General features: G+C 37.6%; 1 protein-coding gene across 1 annotated transcript in view; it reads right to left on the bottom strand.

Moving 5' to 3' along the window:
• Positions 1-26,296, bottom strand: part of GRXCR1 (glutaredoxin and cysteine rich domain containing 1) — a 147,102-nt gene that overhangs the window by 113,341 nt on the left and 7,465 nt on the right. The window lies entirely within an intron of this gene.

The following is a 26,296-nucleotide window of genomic DNA, read 5'->3' as shown; positions in this document are numbered from 1 at the left end:
GACCATCTCTCTTTTGATACATGAGCTCTCTCACAATAGAAATCTCAGTTAACTCACATGAATAAGACTCTAGACTACGCTTGCTTTTTTATTTTCCACACGGGAACATCAAAGGAGCTCTTCTATCTATAGGATAGAGTGAATCTATCCTGTCCAGCTTGATCCGAGGATAGATTCACTGTAGGATTGTGCCTGTATGGAAAGTCAAAAAGGGAGAATAGGCTAGAATTTATTCATGTGAGTTAACTGAGATCCCTATTGGGAAAGAACTCATATACCAAAAGAGAGATGGTCAAAACACAGGAATTTGTTACAAAATTAATGGAAAGCAGCAGAGATCAGAATAAATATTCTTGGTGTTGTCATCTGATCCCTCAAGGCAAAGCACAAAGGAATTCGGCACAGATCACGGGGCATCTGTGAGGGCAGCACTCATGTTCCGCAGAAGAAGTGGGTGTTCACAAGAATAAGCATCAGCCACAGTGGAAAGCAAAAAATGGAACTGTAACATACAGGAGAAAATAGGTGAATACCATGAAGCCAAACTTTATGGTTTGAATGTTTGGCTCACCCAAAACTCACATGTTCAAAGCTGAATCACCAACACAACAGTACTAGGGGGTGTGGCCTCGTGGGAAGAATTTAGGTCATGAAGTCTTCACTGTCATTAATGGGTTCATGACACAAGTAAAAATGGCTTTTAGGAGTGAGTTTGCCTTCTTTGGCTCTTCTGCCTTGTGAGAAACAGTGTTCCTCTCCTCTAGATGAGGTGCCATCTTGGAAGCAGACACCAGACCCTACCAGGTACCAAACATGCTGGCACATTGATCTTGGACTTTCCAGCCTCCAGAACTGTGAGAAAGATTGTTGACAACACCAAGAGTATTTATTCAGATCTCTGCTGCTTTCCATCATTTTTGTAACACATTCTTTTGTTTTGACCATCTCTCTCTTGATACATAAATTCCTTCCCAATAGGCATCTCAGTTAGCTTGCATGAATAAAACTTTAGACTACGCTCCCTTTTTGAACTTCCATATAGGAAGATCAAAGAAATAGACAGGCCTCGTCCTCTGAAGCAGTGTTTCTCAAATTTTAATGTGCAAACAAACCACCCAAGTAAAATTTAAATGCACATTTTTTTTCAGTAGATCTGAGTGAAGCCAGAAATTTTATGCTTCCAACAAACTCCCAGCAGCAGATATTGTAGTCCTTGGCTGGCTTGTTGGGGGGAAAAAAGCCTCTTTCTGAAAAATTTAGTGCTCCAAGAGAAAAAAAAAATCTTTGTTAAATCTAGAATGACTGCATAGTTTTTAGTAACAAAGCTCGAGAAATACTTGAGTATGATCCTAGTTTCGACTTTTCATGAAAGTGAGACTGGTACGGCAAGAACATCACCCACTAGACCCACCAGAATAAGTTTTGGAGAAATATTACATGCACATGAAACTGATTCCAAACCACTTTATACCCAGATATAAGTAAGTGCTGACTTTTCTGGAATCCTAAACGCCTATTCACCAGTAAGATTTTGTATCAGATGTCATAATATTGAAAAACTAAATGTTAAGGTGTTTGTTCATGGACTTCCTTCCTTCTTTCACTTTAATTGTCTAATTCTTATCTTGTCCTTTAATAGTCCTATTAGTACATTATGGTTTGTACTTAATAACCCCCGTCAATTCTGTTTCCCATAGAAATACTAAGGTACCCTTTCTGCCAGGGCAACTTCTTTTCCAGTAAAATTTATTCACCCTAAGAAACTCTTATCTCAGGAACTCTGAAAAGCCTTCTGTACCTCCATCCTGACTGGCCACCTGTTTCAGTGGCTATTTAATTAAAACAAGTGTCAGTGGCTCCATTTGCCACTCTCACTATGTACGGGAGAGAGATCATAAAGTCATGAGTCACAGCCAGTAAAGTCTGCTCTGGTGAGTCTCAGCTGAGCTACAGATATACAGCATTTTCATTGGCAGTTTTTCCAACCTTTCATTTGGGATTAATTACTCTGCAGGAGCAGTCTGCCTAGCACAACAAAACAATTTCATTCATCAGCTGAGGGTGTGAAATTAATGAAAGCCACAGTCTCATTGGAATGAAACACTAAGCTCTCATTTCTGCCATCAACACCAGAGGAGAATGGGATACTTTTTTTCTCTCCCATATATTTCTACTTTCAGCAATAAAATCAGATTAGACTTTCATAAATGCCTGTATTCCACTACACATACATAAATGGTAGATAGATAGATAGATAGATAGATAGATAGATAGATAGATAGACAGACAGATAGATAGATGCCAAATATATTGGGAAACCATCACCGGCCTCTGAAGACAGTGAATGAAAGCAAATTACATAAGACATTTTCATATCAATCCTCTTTTTAAGGAAGAAATTTTTGGTTTTGTTTCCTCTCAAATTGTTTTCTTTGACCCTTAAGCAATAACACACTGTTACAATAAAATATTGTAGGAAGAGAGAGTGTACATTTCTATCACTAAACTTTTCATCAAATGCATATTAATTCATTTAAAGCTTCCATTTAAATTTTCATTATCTTGGAGACAGAGGAAGGCCTGGAAAAAGGAAAACAGCAAAAAACCTAAGAACTCAGAGGTTTTGGTCAGCTGTAGGATAATGGTGACTTTTTGAACCAGAATCACTCTGCACATCTCTCCAAATAAACATAAGATTAACAAGGAGCAAAAATAAAACCACACATGACCCGTATCTTCTGTATTACTAGGAGGAAGAAAATAGTATGAGCTTCAAATTAAAGTAGAGAAATAAATACAAAATTGTAACAGATTATCCTTCACCATTATCATTAGTTTTAGTCACTGAAAGGACTTACAAGTAATGACATAACAGCAGCAATGAGCAAATCAATCACCCAGATTTTAGTTCCCTAATACCATTCCACATAAAAGATGTCAAGGAGAATGACTGATTCCTAGGCTGAGCAGGAAAGGTACAAGGTGAGCCTGTAACACTTTGTACTCAAAAAACTTGAAAGACTGCATCAAAAAGACACCAGAGTCAGTTTTAAGAGCTTCCATTGGCCAAAACTGGAGCATTTGGACCATTAAAATAAATAAAAACAGTGATAAATAATAATCCAGTGAATAAGAATCCAAGAGTATACATATTGAAAATCAATAGATTGACAAATAAACTCATAAACAAAAGGGAATGGAACGTTCTTCCTTGCATAAAATTACTGCCTAATAACTATAGGGGAAAGATCATTATTTTGCAAACATCATTCTAAAAACTGATTCAGGCAAAAATAATCAATAGATAGTTAATTTTGGATGTAGAACTTTGATGAGGAACAGATTATTTACATAGCCTAAGTATCTCCTAACAAATTATTTATTAATTACATTGGGGAAAATGGCTGTACAGAGAAATTAGACAATATCATAATAAAGTGATGGAAATTGATATTACTAATCAGGAATAAATGCACATGATGTTCCTTCAAATATGATGTCCTCAGAAGAATGCAACATCACTCATATGATATTCCAGACAACAACGTTCAACCTGAATCTAATTAGGAGGAAATACCAGAGAAATCCAAATTAAAACATATTCTATCAAATAATTGGCCTGTAATTTTCACAATGTCAATAGTATGAAAACAACAAAAGGTTAAGGCAATATTATCTCAAAAAGTGACAGATGTTCATTTGCTTCACATTTGAATCATGACTTTATTTTTTAGCTTGTGCAGTTCTACCTGGTGTCTGTAATTTATTGTTTTCTTAGCTGGTCCTCTTTGTGCCTGAAAACTTCCTTTTTACTACCGTTTAGGCTTTCATGAAAGCTAAATGAATTAATCCAGTCTGGACCAATTGCTCCCTGGGTCTGCTGAGGGCTTTCATCATGGTATCTTACTTTACTGCCTTCCTGAGTTGGATACAGTTATTTCTTGAGTTCTAAATCTTCTTATTTCCCTGCTTATAATTTTCTATTTTACAAAAGTACATATCTCAGTATATTTTTTTCTGAAATGATGTAAGAAAAGTAAACTCTCTTGAATCTTTGAACATATGGAATTTTTTGTTCTATTCTTAAACTTGATTAGTAGTTTGACTGGGAATACAATTATATGTTCAAAGTCATTTTTCCAAGAGATGTCCAGTAAAGATAGTATTGTAATTCTAAGTTTACATGTGCCCCCAACCCAATATTCCGAGTACCTAGCAGTAGGAGGTAAAATAAAAAAGAGTAAAATCTTAAAAAATCAAAACATGATATTCATGTTAAGGATTAGAAATAAAACAGAAATATACAGGTGAGAATGAAGCCACATAGGCCCCACAGCAATGGACTGAAGCCAGATTCACTGCTTGAAATGGGACTGGGCTATGATTCATTGTCTCATGACACATACAAAGAAAATGAACTCACTGGATATATAGAAATTCAGCTTATATGAGATGTGTCAAGATACAAGAAGAGCTTTGCAAATAGGACCCAAGCCAAGCTACTCCCTTGTTTTGTAACAGGATCTAGGACATACCCTGTATCACCACAGAACAAAAGTCTTAAATCACCATTTAAAATGTAGCACCAGACTGGGCAGAGATACTAAAAGCTACTAAACAGGAAGAAAAAAGGGGAGAAGGAGAAAAATATCTTTTCATGGAAGACACTCCAACACATCCTAATTGATTCCAAATATGTGAAGAAAATGAACTCTAAAAAAAAAAAAAAAATAGTCAGTGCAAGTGAAATGAAAATGCTGGTGTACTCTGAAGAAGACTTTGTGTCACATGACTCTCACATACCACTTCAGATTTTCATGGCCTTGTATCTTTTCCATCTCATTCTCTGCTATGATGACCAGATGTGCATGGGTTCCAACCAGATTTAAGTGGGTGCAAGTTAGCAAAGTTTACCACAGGTTTGTCCCATATCTTTTACTGCTGCCCAGGAAGTGCCCACTCATCACTATACTGAGACTACAGGTTTGTTTTCTGAGCATTAATTGTATTAGTTCATTCTCATGCTTCTATTAAGAATTCCCCAAGACTAGGTAATTTATTTTTTAAAAAGAGGTTTAATCGAGTCACAGTTCCACATGGCTAGAGAGGCCTCAGGAAACTTACAATCGTGGCAGAAGGCACCTATTCAGAGAGTGACAGGAGAGAGAATGAGAGTCAAGCGAAGGGAGAAGTCCCTTATAAACCCATCAGATCACATGAGAACTCACTATCATGAGAAGAACATGGAGGAAACCACCCCATGATTCACTTATCTCTACCTGGTCCCACCCTTGACACACAGATTATTATATGTGCTGGCAAAGTGATCATGACACATTGGGATTATTACAATTCAAGGTGAGATTTGGGTGGGGATACAGACCCAAGCCATATCATTACAAACCTAACCCTTCCCAAATCTCATGTTGTCATATTACAAAACACAATCATGCCCTTCCAACAGTCCACCGAAGTCTTAACTCATTCCAGCATTAACCCAAAAGTTCAAATCCAAAGTCCCATCTGAGATAAGGCAAGTCCCTTCCACCTTTGAGCCTGTAAATTCAAAAGCAAGTTAGTTACTTCCTTGCTATAATTGGGGTGCAGGTGTTGGGTAAATACAGCTATTCCAAATGGGTGAAGTTGGCCAAAACAAAGGGGATACAGGCCCCATGCTAGTTTAAAAGTCAATAGGGAAGTCATTAAAGCTTAAAGTTCCAAAATGATCTCCTTTGACTCCATGTCTCACATCCAGGTCATGCTGATGCAAGAGGTGGGTTCCCATTGCCTTGGGCAGTTCCACCCCTACAGTTTTGCAGGATATAGTCCCCCTCGCAGCTGCTTTCATGGGCTGGTGTTGAGTGATTGCAGCTTTCCCAGGTACAGGGTGCAAGCTGTCAGTGGATCTACCATTCTGGGGTTTGGAGGACAGTGGCCCTCTTCTCACAGTTTCAGTAGGCCGTGATCCAGTGGGGGCTCTCTGTGGGGGGTCCCGCCCACATTTCCCTTCACACCGCCCTAGCAGAGGTTCTCCATGAGGGCTCTGCACCTGCAGCAAACTTCTGCGTGGACATCCAGGCATTTTTTTATACATCCTCTGAAATCTCAACAGAAATTCCCAAACCTCAATTCTTAATATCTGCACTTGCAGGCCTAACACCATGTGTAAGCCACCAAGGCTTGGGGCTTTCACCCTCTGAAGCAATGGTCTGAGCTATACATTGGCTCCTTGTAGCCTCACTGGAAATGAAGCAGCCGGGACACAGGGAACCATGTCCTGAGGCTGTATAGAGCATGGGACTCTGGACCCAGGCCACAAATCCATTTTTCCCTGCCAGATTTCTGTACCTGTGATAGAATAGGCTGCTGTGAAGGTCTCTGACTTGCCCTGGTTATATTCTTCCCATTGTCTTGATGATTAACATTCAGGTTTTTGGTTACTAATGAAAAAATTTCTGCAATGGGCTTGAATTTCTCCCAAGAAAAGGAGTTTTTCTTTTCTATCACTTCGTCAGGCTGCAAATTTTCCAAACTTTCATGCTCCACTTCCTCTTGAACACTTTGCCGCTTAGAAATTTCTTCTGCCTGATAAGCTAAATCTAAATAATTTAAGTTCAAAGTTACACAGACCGCTAGGGAACATGCAAAATGCTGCCAATCTCTTTGCTAAAGCATAGCAAGAGTCACCTTTGCTCCAATTCTCAAGAAGCTCTTCATCTCCATCTGAGACCCCTTCAGCCTGAACTTCATTGTCCATATCACTATCAGCATTTTTTGGTCAAAACCATTCAACAAGTCTCTAGGAAGTTCCAAACTTTCCAACATCTTCCTGTCTTCTAAACCTCCAAAGTGTTCCAACTTCTGCCTGTTACCCAGTTCCAAAGTTGCTTCCACATTTTGGGGTAGTTTTACAGCTGTTACCAATTTACTACATTAGTTCATTCTGGTATCATTCTGGTACTATATTAGTTCACTCCTGGTACCAATTTACTATATTAGTTAATTATTGAGCTGCTATGAAGAAATACCTGAGACTGGGTAATTTATAAGGAAAAGAGGTGTAATTGACTTACAGAACTGTATGTCTGGGGAAGCCTCAGGAAACTTAACAGTTATGGCAGAAGACACCTATTCACAGGGCAGCAGCGAGAGAATGAGTGACAACTGATAAGGACCCTTATAAAGCCATCAGATCTCACGAGAACTCACTCACTATCATGAGAACAGCATGAGGGAAACTGCTCCCATGATTCAATTATTTCCATGTAGTACCACCCTTGACACATGGGGATTATTACAATTCAAAGTGCAATTTAGGTGGTGACACAGAACCAAACCATATCACTAATGATTCAAATTTTTCCTCATTACAGTGATGAGATTTATATTTCATATCACTAAGATCAGCATTTTAGTTTCCCACTGTCCCAATCCTGTTTATAAGATAATAAGGGCAAAGTATAGAAAATGTTGAAATCACTACACAAAAATGAATATATAATGGTGTTTTTACTGCTGAAACTAAACTATTGACTAATGAACAGAACTCTAAACCTGACATATAAGAATTGTTCAGGGCTATCATTTGAATATGAAGTAAAAAACTTCTTGTACACATGAGATGTGCTAGTTTATGTGCAATGAGCATTGACTTCCTCCCATGTTTGCTTTACTTCCATAAAGGGTTCAAGTTCACTTACTTCTTTGAACATTTCCAAATACATTGAATGGAAATCAATTGACACAAAAAATGTGTCAATATAGAAAATGAAGCATGAATTCCACCAGATTATCTTCAGATCCTTTTCAATATTAAGTCTTTGCAATTCTATGGAAACAAATATGATTTTAAATAAATATGCAATGGTTTCTTCCAAACTATAAACTGCTCTATTTTAATGTATCTTACACATTTATGCCAGATAATCTCCCCAAATCCCCAGGATTATTGTTTAAATACCCATTTTTTTGAATATTTTTATCAGATAAAACACTGGATTCATGATAGAAACTCTGATAATTATACCTGGGCAATTGCCAATCATTAAATCTCAATTATCCAGGAAAAACAAAGATATACATTCATAATTTATCCTGTCTTTGTTTGCTCTTGTTATTGGCTCACTTTTTGAATCATCACTGAGAATTCAAAACAGCCTTCCAATTTTATCTCCCATCATTTTCCCACATAAACCCACTACTACAAGTAAGCTAATCCCCTAACTGGCTCTTAAACATACCTTATGTTTCTGCTAAAAGACTAACTTCCCCATTTTTAATGTAAGTTATATCATATGTAATAGAAGTGTTATATGCCAGGTACTGTTCTAATCTATATACATGTGTTAATCAATTTAATCCTCACACTTACCACATAAATTAGGTATAACTACTAGCATCAATTTACAGATGAGGTACCTAGATTTTGCCCAAGATTTCACAGCTAATGGGTGTACATGATCTAGAAGTTTGAGCCTAGGGTTTTTTCCCCCCATAGTCACTGCTGTAAATCACTACACATAGGGTTTAATTCAAATCCTATCTGCTGCTTGGAAACCTACTTGCCCTCATATCCCCAGAAAATCTCAGAATCTTCTGATATCATAGAATATATATATTCTGCTACTTATTTTCCTGCTCACCAATACTATCTTGTAATTTCTCATATTGCAGTGTATTTCCCCTTCTTTTATTCTTGTAATTTTATATACTTGTGCCTTGTCTTTTGATTGAACTCTTGACAGCAGAAGTTGTATGTTTATTGCTTGATTTTCATACAGTTTTGTTGCTATTTCTTTTTTGATTATATGTATTAAAGGCATATTTGAAAACCTAGTAAACTTTCAAAATATATTCATGCTTCAATTGCTTTGGAATGGCCTAAAATTAGATTGGATTTTCCTTTTTTGTAATATACTGTCTTAGCTATCCATTGCATATCAGAATGTATTCAGTCATTTCATCCACAAATATTTATAGAACACTTATGATGTAGTCAAGTACTACGCTAGGCACTCAGGATATGAAAATTAAGAATACAATCCCTTCAGACATGTGGGAAGGCTGGGTAGTAAACAGATTTCTGTGTTAGAGTTACAGTATGTTGTAATAAGGGCTTTTGTCGACCTATAATAAATGTGTTACAAGAGCTATAGAGGCACTTAACACTAAGAGGGGAAGCATGGAAGCTTCCAGAAAAGAATCACATCTGGAGTTAGTATAAAAGATTAAACTATTTTTTTGTAGAAAGTTAGAATTTTTTTTCCAAGAGTCTATGTGGCCTTGATTCACCCTTCATCCATTGGCTGGAACATGGATTGGGGATTTGATAGAAAAATAAACCCTGCCTTTGATTCAAAAAAAAAAAAAAGATTAAACTAACAAGAGAAAAAAAAGTGGCAGCATTTCAAGAATTAAAATCAGCATTCACTCTCCTCCCAAAAAGAATCAGACAATATAAAATAGCAAAGTATGGTTAGGATACTTGTACCGATATGTATGTGCTATAAGGGAGAGTATGTCTAGGGATAAAACTGGAGGAGTCAGAATAGAAAACCAAGGACAGCTTATATGCCACGTGGGTCAGCTGTGTCTTTTGTTCTACCTCACACCCTCCAGGCCTCATGTTGATTTCCAGCCACAGCTTCAATAAACAATTTTATGGGCAGTTTGTACTAAGAGAAACACTGAGAGCTTATGACCTGAATCATTTTCTCTCTTGTCCTCTTTCTAACTTCTCCATGGGGCATTCACAGAAGCCCGCACAGCATATGTAGCCCAGGAGTATAAGAGAATATAGATCTCTTGGGGCATCTCTTAAGAAAAATTAGGGAAAGGCCATAAATGCATCTCCCTGTTATTGCTGGGTGGCGTAGATTCTGAAAGTCACTCTAAACCTTCCTCAGAAGGCCTTGGAGGGATCCAGGATCAAACCTATGTGGTTCATAGCAGTAATCAATACTCATTTTGATATGGCTAGGCTTTGTGTCCCCACCCAAATCTCATCTTGAATTGTAATCTCCAGGTGTTGAGGCAAGAAACTGATGGGAGGTGACTAAATCATAGAGGTGGTTTTCCCCATGCTGTTCTCATGATAGTGAGTTCTCACGAGATCTGATGGTTTAAGTGTTTGGCAAGTTCCTCCTTCACACACTCTTCTCTCTCACCTGCTGCCAAGTAAGATGTACTTGCTTTTCCTTCTGTCATGATAGTAAGTTTTCTAAGTCCTCTCCAGCCATGTGGAACTATGAGTCAATTAAACCTCTTTCCTTTATAAATTACTCAGTCTGGGGTAGTATCTTCATAGCAGTGTGAGAACAAACTAATACACATCTGTATTGGCTTTTCCTCCATCCCTCTTGAAAATGCCTTCATCCCTCCCTCCTGCCCTACACAAATCCTTATTCACACTTGGCTTTTGAGAGGGACTCAGGCGAATACAAAAGATTAAGAAGTTTGATTTTATATGTAAATGCCTCAGAGAACCATGGTTTGTTTTTAGCAGGGGAGTAACATGATCAGAGTAACAATTGGATGATGAACAGATTAGCTGAGGGCAAGACTAGAGGTTGGAAAAGAAAATAGGAAGAGTTTCTTCATATTTCATACTGCAACATAGACATAAAGTTACTAACCAGGAGGTAAACAGATTTTTTAATAAGAAAATAACAATAATGATCCTAAAAATTGGCTAACCAGATGCACTTTCTGATTGCATTTTAGAAAAAGGAAAATGTGCAGGGACTAGCTCTGGCTCCAGGATAAATTATTAAGTATGTAGAGTTTGTTTTGTGTTTGTGTGTGTTTTGTTTTGTGTTTTCTGTTTGTTTTGCTCCTCACCCTCACTTTTTCTTTTTGATTTTGTCTTTAGAAACTTTCTAGTAGTCTCACTTCCAGAGATGTGCTGATAAATCAACTTTGGGGTATAAAGGAACTCTAATCTGTAGACTTTGCTAATTTTTTATGACATACAAAACAGCCACTGTGGCCGATTTCAAACCACCAAGGGTTTAATAACTTATTTTCTGTATGGTAGACAAACCTGACAGCAATAATTTAAGCATGCCTGAAGAATGATCCTGTATGGCAGATGCACTTGACAGCAATAACCTAAGAAATGAGGGTTGCCACGTAAAGGTTACTGGGGAAAGGGTGTTAAGTAAAGATGCCATATAAACTGTGTGCTTTTTTATAAGCAGTTGTGATTCTCCTGTCCAGCTCACAGCCACTAGGGTATCCCTGCATGTAAGTCCTCAGTACACCCTATGTCTTGTTTGCTGGCTCTGGGTCTCTTCTTAGGCTTCTAGAACCTGGTATCATCCCCACTGGAGTCAGTAGGATTTGGGCACAACACTTGCCAAATTTCTTCATATACAACAGTCCTCTCTCCAGCACACCACTGCCAATTCCCACAGGAGAGGGCCCTGGCTACTCAGAACCCCTGGCAACCAGTGTTCTCCTTTCTCATTTCTATCAAAATGTGTCTGCCTTTCATTGCTTGTATTCATGCAATGTGTTGATGAGATATCCCAGTATTCTAAACTACGATCCTTTGCCAACTCACCACCATTCCTCCTGTCTCCAGATAATGTAATTTTATGTCAAGGACATGTAGTAGATGTTTCGATGTGTGACCCCCATCCCTCTTCAAGTTTTAGAATCCATTTATGAGTAGGCATAGAAGGTTGCTGGTTTTGGGTAAAACTCACAAATAGAAAGACTTTGCAATAGCTCCAGGCTAAAATACAAGAAAATCCGAAGCTTACTGCATACAATGCTGCAGATCCTGTGTCACTATCATTATCTGTGGTAGAGAAGATTGCCATGTAGTCTCTTGCCAGCTTCAACCAAAACGTCACAGCACCAATCCCTAGGGTTGGGTTCTGGATCAAGACCAGGCCAAATGTAGGAGATAGCTACACAATATTTGAAAAGCAACTTCTGGCATAACCTTGGCTCTGATAGAAACTCAGTATCTACCCTACCAGACCATTAGAACTACCTGTCAGTACTATAACATATATACTGTCACACTCACGAGGCCAGGCAGGTATAGCAGCAATTCAGTGTAAAATAAAGGTGGTTTATCTAAGCCCAGTGTCAAGCAGGTTCAGAAAGCTCAAGTAAGCAACACAAACAGGCAGTAACACTACCCCTGCCAGGCATCATGCCATCCAGACCTGTCACCTGCTAGAGCTTTACAACAGCATCTTGAAGGTGTGGCCAATGCATCAGCTAGGGAGATGACCACCTGTGAGAAGGCAGCATCATTCTTCAGGATGTCACTTATATCTAAACCAATGGTCATTATGTGGTGCTGCTTTGCCAGTGGCTAGAATTCATGGATCCAGGAACCAGTAGGAAGCTGCAGAAGCCCATTCACCATTACTCCCAGTCACCCACCAGGAGGATTTTTATTTTCTCTGCAACATTAGGCATCAATAGTCCAAGTCTTTGATCCCAGAGGGAGCTCTTCCCCCAAGCAATGCAGTAAGAGTTCCACCATACTTAAAGATCTAGTTGACATCTAGTCACTTTGGGCTCATCATGATAGTAATCTAGGTAGCACAAAAAGCAGTCACAATACCTGCAAGGTTAACTGACCCTGAGTGTCATGAGAAAGCAGAATTGATGCTACATATAAGGAGCAGGAGGAAATATGTTTGACACTCAGGGCCTCTCTTGATATTCATGGGTTTAGCAGTGAGTCAGTAAGTACAGCAACTACTACCTTAGAAAGGCATAATAATCAGAGCTCAGGCTCTACAGGGACTGAAAATATGGGACAACCAATCATCTGAGCCACCTAATTGAATGGAAGTGCTAGCTAAGAGGAGAGGCGTCTAAAATGGATAGTGGAAGATTATCAGCTATCATTTCAAGACCAACAGCAGTGTGGGAACTGTAATTTATCCCACTAGCTCTCCCATTAACTGTGACAAGGCTGTGCTTGGATGCAATAAACTTAATGGGAAGAAGCAGATAAATCTGAACAGGGCAAGAGGTGAACCACAGTGAATACTCCCAGATCCCTTCGTAATGCTGGCTGACCCACACCCCCAGCTACTGAAATATTGGCTGCTGAAAGCTCACAGCTAGTGGCCAAAGACAGGTGAGGCCAAATCCATGCTACAATTTGTATTGCAGAGCTTCTCCAGTGTCTGGGCTGGCTCTGGCATCTAGCCAGGATGACTACCTTGTTTTGCTTTCCTCCCTGCCTCCACCTGCTTCCTTTACTTCCTTTCTTCTGAGATTCTCCCATAATAAATCACTTTTTACAAGAATCCAATCTCAGGTTCTGCTTCTAAGGAACTCACTTTAACACAAAGGAGATCTCTGTAGTATGAAAATAGGGAAACTAATAAAAAGAATTTCAGATGACAGATCAAAATGAAAGCCAAAATATTTCGGAACAAATGTTTTTTTCATTGTCCTTTAAATTATTTTGGTTTGTTGTCAGTTTATCTCATGTAAAATACATTAATATTTACCTTGTAAATTTTCTGTGAGGATTAAAGAAGAGAGGCACCTGAGATAATTTCCACTACAAGTAGGCATTCAATAAAGGGTTACTTGTATTACTAATACTACTAGAATCCTTTTAAATAGTTCAAAAATAAAAACAAGCTTGCTGGCGACCAATAAAATTAGGAAAGCTGGAGCTGTAATGCTGAACGGCTTGCTGAGATTGGGTCTGTCCTGCTCTGCATGCAGAGAGCTTTTCTAGTATTGTTCTCCTCAGATGTGAAATGAGTTCCAGCTCACTGACTGTGGAGCCCCTGAGGTGACTGGCTTCCCAGGCAAAGAGTAAAGGAAGGAACTGTGGGAATGACTGCTGTGGCTCTGTAGTCGTTGTGTTTTATACTTTATTTTGCTTTTGATGTCATGGAACAAGCAGGAGAGAGAAAACAAAACTAAGTGCACTGTGTTGAGAAGTTCCTTTCTGTTTTAGACTGCTCAGCTTGGGTGAACTATGATGCACACCTTTTTAAAACTGGACAGTTAGCATCCTACTATACAGATAACAGAGGATAGATAAAATAGATAAATAATATGCTAGGCCAGCCGCGGTGGCTCACGCCTGTAATCCCAGCACTTTGGGAGGCTGAGGCGGGTGGATCACGAATCAGGAGTTTGAGACCAGGCTGGTCAACATAGTGAAACCTTGTCTGTACTAAAAATAAAAAAAATAGCCAGACATGGTGGCATGAGCCTGTAATCCCAGCTACTCAGGAGGCTGAGGCAGGAGAATCGCTTGAACCCACAAGGCAGAGGTTGCAGTGAGCTGCACCATTGCACTCCAGCACAGGCCACAGTATGAGACTCCATCTCAAAAAATATATAACAATAATAATAATAATAATAATAATAATATACTTTTACTGCTGTTAGTTAATGAAAAACTGTTCACCAGCCCTATTGTCTTTTGAGGTTTCCAAAGTTGTCATGTTAAAATAATTAAACCCAACAGGTAAAAAGCTGTGGACCTGAGAAAATATGGATTTTAAATAAAATAGAAAGATCAAAATACTCAAGGACAGGCAGAAAAAAATATACACAGTTTATGAAATAAGATTACCATCAAAATGCTTTTGTTATTCAAGAAGCATGATCCAATGTGAGCCAAATTACATAAAATGAAAATTAACATCATATGAGAGTTCCTGGATCATGGTGTGGCAGGCAATGTTGCTTGTTTGTTCATCAGCTATTTCCAACCCCATCCTCCTATGCTATCGTCTACCAAAGAGGCAATGCCAGATACATTGCTGGCCTCATGATGACGAGGAATGGTTGCATGAAACATAAGAAAATAAAATGTAGGACAATCCATTGGTAATTTTCTGGAATTTTCTTTTCCTTTCTGATTAAAGAGGCACACCTATAAGGAATGTTCTCTTTTGCCACACTCCATTTTGGTTTTGACTATGGTCTGATGTAAGCTATGGCATCCATTTTGAATCCATGAGAGGACATCACCAACAAGCCAAGAATGGCCAAGCAGAACAACAGGAAATGTCTGAGTCCTTTATCATATACCAAGCCACAAAAAATCCTCAGCAACAGCCTCTTCTGAACTTCTTAAATGATGTAATAAATGTCTTCACATTTTCAGCCATGTCTAGCAGTTCACTCTGTAGCTCACAGTGGAAGACATTCCACAGAGATAAAAACAATTTCTTGGATTGGCATGGAAAGGTATTAAAAATCAATCCAGGCTATTACTAAAGAAGAGATTGATTCTGTCTCTATCCAGAAGGTGCAAGCAAGGCGTTCGGGTGACAGGTGTTAACAAGGAACACTCAGACACAAGGCATGTGGGTGGCTGACTGAGTTCACAGGTATGGAGCCAACTGCAGGAGAGCCAGGCTGGCAAACACTTGGCCAAATAGACACGGGAGCTAATATTAGGGAATCCAAGACAAAGGCCTAGGTAGGGGCCAAAGCCAAGACAGGATCTCCAAGAGAGGAATTGGCCACCAGACAGCAGGTTTGTGTGGCAGGGTTGGAGCCAAGTTTGGAGGCAGCAGCTGATACTTTTCAAAGTGAAGTCATTTCTGCCAAAAATCTTGTGATACCAGGATGCCTTTTATGGATTGGCCCAGGACTTCCCACACAGCTTTGCTTTTAAAAATGTTATCTGAGAGGAACAGAATCTCCATAAGATTTATAGAATTGAGTCAGATGTCCCACCTCTGCTCCCCAATAAGCTCTTGAGTACTTGTCATATGTTACAGTAACTATGTGTTTGTGTATCTCATAAGAAAGAATTACATTCTCTGAGGACAGAAATCATGCTTTGTTCATCTTGCACCCTCATCGACTAGTAGAATACTTAGTAGCACCTGATTTGCAATGTGTTTGAAGAAGGGTAATAAAAATAACCGTATTTGTTGAGTACTTATAAGGTAACAGGCATCAGGAAACATGCTTTATACACAATAACTCATTTATTTCATAGAAATAGCCACAATAATTATCCCTACTTGACCAATAAAGAAACTAGGCTTTATAGAAATTAAGTGCATTTCCTTACATTACACGACTAGGAAGAGTTAGACTGCATGTGAAACCAGGCCATCTCCCTACAGAGGACAGTGCTCTTACATATAAATGGAGGGAAAGCAAGCACAGTAATCATTTAAGACACTAGTGGAGAATAAGGTACTCTTCTCTTCTTTCTCTCACAAAGAAAAGGGGAGCTTTGATTTCTAGAACTTACATCTTCTCACTCCTAAGAATAACTGATAGAAGAATGTTTTCAAGAGTCTAGACATACAGGCAATGAAGGTAAGTAGGGCCAAGAGTTTGAAGGAGTGAAAGTTGGGCATCTTCTGTGAAGGGCTTTGGGCACTGCCTGTTGCATCAGCATAGCACATGGACTGAAGGAGCAGCAGTGAAGATGGACACCAGGATCCATAGATCAAAATCATCTCTAGACATTCTTGCCCCTTATGAACCCATATATCTTGCTGATCACAATGTGCGGGGAAAGAATCCTGAATGATGACTAGTACAAAACTCCCTGTCCATTCCTATATAGGGCATCCAAGAGTCACTTTTTTTTTTTTTTTTTTGAGGAGTCTCATTCTGTCACCGAAGCTGTAGTGCAATGGTGCAATCTTGGTTCACTGCAACCTCTGCCACCTGCATTCAAGTGATTCTCCTGCGTCGACCTCCTGAATAGCTGGGACTACAGGTGCATGCCATCATACCTTGCTAATTTTTTTTTATTGTATTTTTAGTAGAAACAAAGTTTCACTATGTTGGCAAGGTTGGTTTCAAACTCCTGACCTTGTGATCCACCCACCTTGGCCTCCCAAAGTGCTAGGATTACAGGCATGAGTCACAGAACCCAGCCCCAAGAACAACTTCTAATCTGGTTTAGAAACATCAAGACAAATTATGTTATCTGAAGTAGTTGGTTGTGTATCACATTTAAACCTCCAGCAGAAAGGAAGGAAGGAGAGAGGAAAAGACTCTCATGTGGGATGGATAGGCAGCTACTTAATTTCCAACATGGGTTTTGGGCCTGCTTCAGTTCTCATAAGCTCTCACCACCAAGGGATTTTGGGAGAGGCGTGTATAATTTCATCTCCAGAAATTCTTCATGAAAATATAAAAAATACTCCCTGAAAAAAAATCATCTTGTAATTGAGTAGCTGAAGCAGGAAACATTGGCCTTGGTAAATGCTGAAACAAGCACAAATTGAGGAAAAAAAGAAAAGAAAAATGGGAAGAGGTATATATAACTGTATGAAAAGGGAAATTCTATAATTAGAGGAATAGCTCTGAAAGTTGTGATTAGGAAAATCTAAAAAGCTGTGGCCCAAATTTTTGTCATTTGGTTTTCTTTGTAGTTAAAAAGAGAGGCAACATCTTCAGTAAGGGATCATATGCTTGTTTGTGTTATCTTTGTAGTAGATTTTCTAATATTATTTTAAATAAAATGTGCATAACTGTTTTATATGGCCAGACACTTAAAGCACCAGGCACTGAGAGAGCCAAATCTTCAGCCTCTGGGTCAGGTTGTAGCCTCTGGGTTTCAAATGAAGCCCCCTGAGTTCTAGAAGCCGAGCACTGGATTATTGACTCAATTGATTCAAAAATGTTTATGCTCTGACAACAAGCTATTTGCTTCTCTGAGATCATAGTTATTTCCCTCAGACCATAGGAATTAAGATGACCCCTTGGGACAAATGATTCCTTTTATGAGCAGTTTCTGGAACTACAGGAATAATGTATTAGAGTCATTTTTTTATTTTCATTTAACTTTTAATGTCAGGGGTACATGTGCAGAATGTGCAGGTTTGCTGCATAGGTAAATATGTGCCATGGTGGTTTGCTGCACAGATCATCCCATCGCCCAAGTGTTAAGCCCAGCATTTATTAGCTATTCTTCCTGATGCTCTCCCTCCCACTACCCCACCCCCGAAAGTCCCGAGTGTGTGTTGTTTTTATGCAATGTGTTCATGTGTTCTCATCATTCAGCAACTCATTCCACTATGAAGATATGTGCACACATATGTTCATTTCAGCACTATTCACAATAGCAAAGACATGAAATGGCCATCAATGATAGACTTGATAAAGAAAATGTGGTACATGTACACCACAGAATACTATGCAGTCATCAAAATGAATGAGATCATGTCCTTTCCAGGGACATGGATGGAGTTGGAAGTCATTATCTTCAGCAAACTAATGCAGTCACAGGGTCACTCTTAAATAAACTAATAGAAGGAAACCCTGGAGTCCTCTGAAGATGATGTGTTTTGCATCACAACCACTCTCGCATCATTTGTCTTTCCCCCCTTTTCATAAAACCACTAGCTTAACTTTATTTATTTCTAATATTTATTAAGCAAAACATTTGTTGGTTCATTAGGGATGCTTAATTTTCACTGAATTTATTTCTTTTGACACACTTGGCATTATTCTATACTGACAATTTGCCATGATCAACATTGTGTTCTATTTACTCAGTAAGGTATATAATACTAAGATACAACTAGATGCAAGATCAGATTCCGAAAAGATTTTAAATGCCTGGACTAACATAATAAAATTAAATTCTATTGAACATAGCATTCTATACATAACTATAGAAAGAAAAACTAACAAAACAGCATTATAATGTTTGCTCAGGAAAGGCATCTAAGAAGGCAAGCCCAACAACGCAAACCCATTTCAAGACTCTGATTGTGCCATATTTTTTACCATCCTTTCAGCCAAAGGAAGTCACATGGTCAAGATCAAAGCTAAGAGCTGTGGAAATATACTCTACCCCTGGTGGCCACGGCAAAGGTATGTCAACGTATGATACTACCACAGAGAAACAGGACAAAAGGAAGCCAATGATTTCGTCTACAACAGAGCCTAAGTCTTCTCGTGAACAAATAAGCTTAATACCAAATACAGAAAGCAAATATAATAGCCACCCATGTCCTAATCTCCACAATCTATGAATATATTTCTTTACACAGCAAAAGCAACTTTGCAGACATGATTGCATTAAGGGCCTTGAGATAAGAAGATTATCCCAGACTGTGTGGATGGGCCCAGCATAATCACTAAGATCCTTGTATGGGAAAGAGGAAGGCAATAGAGCTAGAGAAGATATAACAATGGAAGCAGAGGTCAGAAGGATGCAGGGTCACAAGCCAAGGAATGCAGACAGTCACTGAAAGCTGGGAAATGCAAGAAATGAATTCCGCCTTAAAACCTCCAGAGAAGAAACAGCACTGCCAAAACTTTGATTTTAGCCCCATTACAATCATTTCAGGCTTCTAACATCTGTAACTGTAAAGATAAATTTTTGTTAAGACACTAAGTTTGTAGTAATTTGATTTGTTTCAGCAGCAGTAGGAAACTAATAAACCAGATGAGTAGTAATTGGTGTTCAGTCTCTTCTAAATATGGATACTGCAGGTTTTATTTTTCACATAAGCAGCATGATTAATGTGGATGCCAAAGACCATGTTCTTTATTTCTGGGAGAAACCACAAGTCTTGGATCCTTAAAAGGGGGATATTTACTTGGGACAGTTTAGAAGCAACAGAATCTTGGGACACTGGAAGGCATCCTTTCTGCCAGATGCTCCACAAGTACTGTGCTGTCAAAGGAAGGTACTCATGAGATGGCCACCAGAGGGCATATGAACCTGGCTCCTCACGGAAGGTGATAGGCAAATAAAACAGTTGCTCTGTGGCATGGGTTAGTTCTGGGATCCTCATGAGTAGAGTTACCCAACAGCCTCTCCCTGCTGACCCTACTCTAGACCTTCCTCTCAATCTCTAGACTCCCCTCCATCACAAGTTCCTGAGGTCACAGACCACCCAGCTCTTGTCCCCTTTCTGACTAAGATGACCCTCCTTAGTCTCTACCAGTTTGGTACTCTAAGTCTCCCTGTTCTCTTTCCACTGACCTGTAATAACACAATTCCCCAGAGCCTTCTGTTCTGACAAAATCTATCTCTGGCAAATCAACACCTTGGCTTTCACTACTCTACCCTCTTTTGGACTAGTCAAGCTTATACAGAGTTTTCATATAATAAGGATCTTTAATTTCATAAAATTAATTATATAAGAGGTACAAAAAAAGAAGTAACTAATTCTTTCACAGCCTAACTTTGTTATTTAAGATCAAAAAATAAGGAATATTCCTATTATTTACTTTATTTGTTATGTAAAAGGGTCCATTCACTCCTGAGTAAATGTTCTAAGGTATAATTTATCAGCAATTAAATGACATAATGAATTATTAGAAAAATAAAATTCAGCAAAGAGATCTCAAATTTTAGTTGAGTAGATTTGTGCACATAAATAAAATGCCCTTAATTAAAAATTTCAGCATGACACCTTATTCTGTTTATAATTTTGTAAATCCCTTTCAGGTGATAATTATTGAAGGATTGACATATTTATATGCTGTGTCAGTTTATAGACTATTAAACGTTTATATTGCTTTTATACAAAATTTGAAATACTAGGTTTCAGAGAAAATATCAGCATGAGCAATATCTGCCAGCATGAGCAAGCCACCAAAGGAATGTTTGTCTTGCCCGGCTGTTAAATCGCTTTTTTTAAGATTTAGAAACATCAGGTGCTAATTCCCTAATTACATGGTAACCATGGGCCACCCATAAGCATTCATTAAGGAGTTTCAAGTCATACTGCAGAATCTGTGAGTTTGCTCAGCAGGTTGTTCTAAAGCCAGAGTTCAGACAGATTCACAGGATTAAGCTCAGGCAATTACCAAAGTTCCACAAATTAAAATGTCATGATACAAGGATTCTGAAGAACCAGGAAAAAATGAGATTTTCCAACTTAGATATTAATTGAGCTAACTTTAGAAGGAAAGTTTTAATAAGTTGAGTAGAACTTGGATAAGTCAGTGCTCATGGCAGAGTCACTGTTATTGAATTCTAGAGACTTGTAGGATCAACGTAATAGGCATTATACGACAAGCCTTCAGTTCTTGTGCTTGAGACAGAACTCAACTAGAAAGAAGGTAAGAGCAAGCTAAAGACAAAGATCCAAAATAAAATGATGCCCTAATAAGAGAAAGATTAAAAGGAGAAAAATATAAGCATTTGCCTGAAGAATGCATACAGGCTCGTAAGCAAACAAGAAAGCAGAAAGAGAATCTTCTGGGAAATTAAAACAAAATCTTTTGTATCTGAGTTCCTCCAGAAATTGCTTTACACAATTATTCACAACACAATACTGTATATTCCATGAAGGCAGGAATTTGGTTTTAGTCCTCACATTATCTAACATATTTTTTGCCTCATAGTAGATATGCAATAAATAGTTACTTATGAATTATTGAAAATGATGAAAAGAAAGAATGGAATGAAGCAAGCAAACAACACTTCACCATGCAAACTCTAGTCCTGTCCAATATGGGAAATCTCCAAACCCAAAAGAGATGGAGAAGAGAAAAATAACCACTAAGAGGGTTTCACTTAATTCATTAACTCAAGGAAAGAACATTTATTGTGGTCCTATTCAGTATGTGTGCCTAATACCATGAGAAAGAAAAACAAAGGATGGTAAGTGGAAGGTGGTCACAGGACTCTAAGTTCTATCAGTTTACAATTCTTTAATTGTACATAAATATCAGTAGTACCAACTCATCTTTGCTGCTTTTTATTTCCTTTTTACATAAGTCACTTCAGCTCTTAGTGTAGTTTCTCGCATCATTTGGAACTGTATCAAAAATCCTAGAGCTTCTTCAACTACTTTCTAGTATCTAAAAAGATAATATTTTCATTAATACATGATAAGTCTGGACAGAACACTATATAAGAATTTCTCAGGATACATGACATTTTAAAACCTATAAATTAATATTTCTGACACAGAGAAGAAGCTCAGATCACAATTAATTGGTTAATAGTAATATACCTCACAGGGTTGCTGTGAGGAATAAATGTCAATCCACATAAGTAATGTCAACAGTGTCCAATATTCAATAAGTACTTTATGCTAATTATTTTTCCAGAGTGGCCCAAATAAACCACTGAGACTAAGGCGTCATCAAGAGTATCACCTTGTTGTTGATGAAATATTATTCTATTATTGGAGTTTGATTCAGTGAACTGGAGGTGGATAATGAATACTGCTAGAAAGGTCTATTAACACTACCCATCCTGAGATAGTGAACCACTCTAAGCACAATATACTTGACGTAAACAAGTCATCCTCTTCCAGTGTCAGTCCTTGCAATCTCATGACACTTTAATCAAATTATGTTATAGAAATGATATAAACCTTTTAAAAATACAATTTAAAACTAAATGGAAGCTATTTAACTCTGCAGAAAAAACAACTTTTGCAGCTGAAGATCAAATGTTCAATAAATAATAAATTGTAAAACCTGCTAATCAAAAGTTGAAATTTCAAAAGGCCAGATTATATCATAACATGATATGTTTAGTCTTATTATACGTTTGTCATCATGACATTTCAAAACATAAAGTTGGGAGATTCTGCATGTATTATTACACTTTTGAAAGCCAAAAGAGCAAGAGGCAGAGTTCTTGTATTACTAGCTTTGGGCCAGAGACTGGATCTCTCTAACACTTAGTTATCTAAAAACAGACATAATAGTAATTTTTCTGTTCACTTTACAAACTTTTGGGTAAAATTAATTAAAGTGATTCAGGTGAAATTCCTGTGTAAAATGCAAAATAATATTTTATTCCTAATTACTGGAAAATTTTATAAAAATTATTTACTTTCTTTAAAAATTAGCCATTGTTACTTCATGCTAAACAAACTACAAAATCACTGTATATCTCATATCTCTCAGTACCCAGTTGACACCACTGTATTTGAGATATACTTTGTTCTTACTACCAAAATCTCTTAGGGTGACTCCTTAGGTTTTTCCACAAACATATTATTTTTATTTCATTTGTCTTGAAACGTTAGAATGCTTAAGATACAACCACACTAACCAGAAATATGCAGGTACATACATAGACAGAAGTTATATGTTTAATTTGAATTCTTAGAAAGGAGCTGCCAAATTATAGTATGTGTTGTAATTATTTTCCTTCTTTGTATCTATTTATCTCTAATACAGTAATTTCAAATTTGGAGAAGGAAAGGGAATTAAAATTATGGAAATTACTCTGTTAGTAGAATATTCTAACAGAGTATACTCACATAGTTTGAAGATAAGGTCAAGAAAAATCACTGTCTGAAATGTAATCTCGTAAGAATAAATTAGCAAAAATAAGCAGCCTTAATCATCTGCATCATTGACGCACCCTAAGAGAATTTGGAATTATTTTGCTGCTAAGAGCAAAGTATATCTTAAATCCAATCATGTCAGCTAGGTACTGAGAGGTATGAGCTACATGGTGATTTTGTAATTTGTTTAGCATGAAGTAACAGTGGCTAAATTTTAAAGAAAGTAAATAATTTTTCTTTTTCTTTCTTTTTTTTTTTTTTCTTGAGATGAAGTCTTGCTCTGTTACCAGCCTGGAGTACGAAGGCGCAATCTCAGCTCACTGCAACCTCCGACTGCCTGGTTCAAGCAATTCTCCTGCCTCAGCCTCCCCGGTAGCTAGGATTACAGGTGTGCACCACCACGCCCAGCTAATTTTTTGTATTTTTAGTAGAGACAAGGTCACTACATTGGCCAGGATAGTCTCGATCTCCTGACCTCGTGATCCACCCACCTCGGCCTCCCAAAGTACTGGGATTAAAGGTATAAGCCACCAGGCCTGGCAAGAAAATAAACAATTTTCCTAAAATGTTCCAGTAATGAAGAATAAAATTATGTATCCAGATAGAGATATTCTAAGAGCAGAATTTATTAAAGAGTATTAAAAACAGAATGCCTACATCAGAGTGTATTGATAAGACTTCTGGACCTGTTCCCAAATTAACTAACTGATAAACTTGAATATCCATAGGAAACATGGCTGTCGGGATAACCTTTATTCATCTTTGGCTCAGAAAAATCTTTCTGATAATCTAACCTGATCAAAAGAACAAATAACAAATCATTGTATATCTCATTCATTTTCTTTATTAAATATTGAGGAGATAAGGAATCTTAATATTTTTATTTACCCTCAGGAACTGGATGAATTTTCCTTTTACACTCTAGGTCAATGATTCTCAAACTTTAGTTCATGTAAGAATAAGCTATCGAAATTCTAGTAAATGCCTATTTCCAGGCCACAGTCATGGCTAGATTCTAGGTTTTCAAATTTCCAAATTGGCCTCTCTCCAGCTCTGTATTCTTGTTATCTCTGAGAGAGTTGGCAGATTCAACCACCTGGAGCTAAAGAGCCATTATCTGGAACAGCTAGAGACATTTTGCTTCACCATTAACCACCCTCTACAATGCCCATCTGAGCAGTCAGGTGACATTCTGCTCTTTGCCTCCTGGTTCATGTCTACTTTTAACTACCTTGATTAATATTGCACATCTTCAATTACCCAGGATTATGTAAGATACCCTAATTAACAAATAAAATGAAATTCATTATAATATTCCTTTAATTGACAACTTTCTAAGCAAGTGCTACTATGAAGTAAGAACATTTTAAGGCAAAAATTGCAATGACTTTCTTTCTGTGCAGTTGAGATTTTTGCGAGACATATGCCAATGTTTTATGACAGGGATAAAAGAGTGGAAACTAATAAAGAAGAGGCAAGTGATTCACAAGGTCTTTGAAACATTTTATTTATATTTAGGGTTTTCTTTTAAGTTTAAGGTTAAGTGCTTTAAGGTTTTAAAACTTAAAAAGAAAAGCCTCACTGTTTCTTCAGAATTCTTTGCTTCAGTAAGAATTGGCTGTGCATTGAAACCTTAATCAAATATCCAAGACACCAATTGCTCACTTTTTCCTCCTCAAGGGAAATTACTAAGTTACATCAGTCAAGTTTACTGCTTACTTCTCAAGAGATATGGAAAATATATAGGGGGAAATGTCATATCTGGTAGAGGATATGGGAGTAACTGAATAATAACTTCTGCTTCTAGCCCCTGGGGCTTCTCTGTGGAATGCCTATGGGAACATACACTATCATCATAAGACATATACCTAAGATGTCCATTACCCCAAATGACATACACATCCCTTAAAAAGTGTGGCAAGCATCCAAATCAGGTCAACATAATGTTGGGTAGGTTGTATTGCACAACTTTAATGGGTGCCATTCATGCAGACAATGGTGAATGGAGCACCTGGGGTGATAATGCAACTGGCAGCCCTGATCCAAGTGTAGTTGTTCATTTAACTTATGTTTTGTCCTGGAGATACCAGAGAACATTCACATAATGAAGATGCTGCTGATGATGATGAAGCTAAAGATAATGACCAAATGTGTGAATACCTACAATAGACTGATTACTTTGCCAACATTATAAAGAAAGGACCAGATTGGTGGGCAGTTGGGTGGGAGTGTATTTGATTAAGTATCAAAGACCTTGAAGGACTTCTGCTAATAATCTTTATTGCACCTTATTGCTCTAAAAAATGGAATAAATGGAATGGGGCTAAATTATTAGAAAAAGACAGATTTATTGTTTTTTTCTCAAAATGAGGCTATAGAAGTATGCATAAAAAAAGGCAAATATTGTAAACTAATCTAGTATTAAAATACTGATTTTGGAATTCTGTGAGTTTATAGCACTGTCAAGGTAAACACATAGGGAGAAGAAAGTTTTTCTCTTATAAGTTTTGAAGACTTAAGATATTTCATCATAAAAAATAAATTTTGGGGGACACTGTAATAAACAGATGCCAATCAAAGTACTAAAATTGGTAGTTTTGTAAACAACCCTTCAAATCATAAAGCAATTCAAATAATGACAAACTAAGTTAATCATAATGGATACAAACATTTTAAAACAATTGTTGCAAAAAAAATCTTGGTCTACTCCTTGGCATAATAATTTCTGCATTTGGTGAAACTCAGTGGCCACTAAGATTATCATAACCTAATAATCACATCTCTAGATACTGATGCACAATTATTCCCGACTTAGTAGAACATAGTCATCAGTTTCTGATTTTCAGTCTCCAACCTCACGCCAATATGTAAAATTCTTTACCAGTAAGTACTATATATTAAAAGAAACTTTGCTTTCCACTGCTTTTATCCTTTAACTAAAACTAAGCTTTAAGTCATCCCGACGTGAAATTTTCAAATACTTCCTTTGAAATAAAAAATATTTAAGTACCTTCATGGAAATCCTCTCTCTCCATCACTCACACTTTTGTATATCATGTAGAGACATTGAATAATTAATCACAAGAGATCAT

Source organism: Saimiri boliviensis, chromosome 3 (assembly GCF_048565385.1).
Source record: "Saimiri boliviensis isolate mSaiBol1 chromosome 3, mSaiBol1.pri, whole genome shotgun sequence".
Taxonomy (NCBI): domain Eukaryota; kingdom Metazoa; phylum Chordata; class Mammalia; order Primates; family Cebidae; genus Saimiri; species Saimiri boliviensis.
Note: the sequence above shows the minus strand (reverse complement) of the source record. Positions and strands in the feature narration are given on the sequence as shown.